Source organism: Diaphorina citri, unplaced genomic scaffold (assembly GCF_000475195.1).
Source record: "Diaphorina citri unplaced genomic scaffold, Diaci psyllid genome assembly version 1.1 scaffold13140, whole genome shotgun sequence".
Classification (NCBI taxonomy): domain Eukaryota; kingdom Metazoa; phylum Arthropoda; class Insecta; order Hemiptera; family Psyllidae; genus Diaphorina; species Diaphorina citri.
The window spans coordinates 1-1,378 of record NW_007390509.1 but is presented as its reverse complement, the minus strand read 5'-3'; the positions used below and the strand labels follow the sequence as shown (position 1 = coordinate 1,378).

The window sequence follows — 1,378 nt, the reverse complement described above, 5'->3', positions numbered from 1 at the left end:
GCCAACCAGTAGTTCAGAGAAATGTAGAACTTACTCAGAAGAAGAAAAAAAGAAATCTCAAGGGGTCCCCAAAGGCCCGATTGCCTTCAATCTAATGAGACCTTTATTAGGTTTTAAACTTGATTACCTTATTTTATAATTATTGACTATGGTTCTTTGTTACGGATTTTGTTTCACCAACCCGAGTTTCGCCTCACTCGTAGGCTTTTTCAAGATGAGAAATCCAGAGAAATTTTGCTCAAGTTATTCAGAAGGATGTCACAAGTCACAACCGATTCTAATCTTGTCGAATGCCTTGGGAAGATCTGGTACCTACTGTAAACAATTTTGAATATTGGCGGGAAACTATCTTCATGATATATCCATGTTTAGCATATGGCGTGGAATCATGTAATGCTATTTGTGCCACTATTGACACGTGGGTTCCGTGGTGTAGTGGTTATCACGTCTGCTTTACACGCAGAAGGTCGCCAGTTCGATCCTGGCCGGAATCACATTTTTTGCAGTTGTTTTTTTTATTATTTTTTAACAGCAAGCTATCAGAGGTAGACAGACTCCAATTTTAAGTATTTTTTTTAGTGTTCATAAAAATAATAAAAAAGAAAATCATGTGAAAATAAAAATAGGTTTCATCACGGTATTTTAATACAATTGACAAAAATATTACGCGGTCGGTAGGATTCGAACCTACGCTCCCAGAGGGAATCTGATTTCTAGTCAGACGCCTTAACCACTCGGCCACGACCGCTTGATGAGATATGGGGAGAAATTAGTACGTTATAAATGTGAGGTGAGCGCGCAGACTCTAACCTCAAAACTAAACACGTGGAGAACACTTAACGGCAACGTCGCGTTGCCTCGCGCCTATCAGCTGCGAGTTGTCTTTACTTCTTTCAGTTTTTGTCATTTTTCTTTTTCATCAGTAAATCAGTATCATCAGTTTGATTTTAGTTAATTTAGTTCCAGCTTTCTTTTTCGTCAGTTTGATTTCAGCGGATATAATTTGTGCCATCAGAATCAAATTTGAGATTATCGGTGTAACCAATGATTTCTGCCTAGATTGCTGTCTTTAGTTTTTAGTTCTGACAAATATTTTGGTACTTTTTTGAGTGAATTTCTTTTACTTAGGTATTCTTTCAGTTTCTGTGTTCGTAGTTATGTGTTTTAGTTTTAGTGTAAGTTTGGTACACAAAACGTTTATTTCACGGATGAAGAATCAAGGATGCAGGGGGGCCAGCCTAGTAAACTTGGTTGGTAGCGCGTCTGCCTTGTAAGCGCCAGACTGCGGGTTCGATTCCCGCCCGAGGCGTATTTTATCCTGAACGGATAATGTTCGTTCTCGGAACGGCTAGCTTTTTTTGTAGCTTTCAAGAAGTTA

General features: G+C 38.8%; 2 non-coding genes across 2 annotated transcripts; one reads left to right on the top strand and one right to left on the bottom strand.

Moving 5' to 3' along the window:
* Nucleotides 1-421: 421 nt before the first annotated feature.
* On the top strand, nt 422-494 carry Trnav-uac. The gene has a single exon. It is a non-coding gene; the product is annotated as a tRNA-Val (tRNA).
* A 172-nt stretch (nt 495-666) lies between these two features.
* Trnas-aga lies at nt 667-748 on the bottom strand. Its single transcript has one exon. It is a non-coding gene; the product is annotated as a tRNA-Ser (tRNA).
* Between the last annotated feature and the right edge of the window lie 630 nt (nt 749-1,378).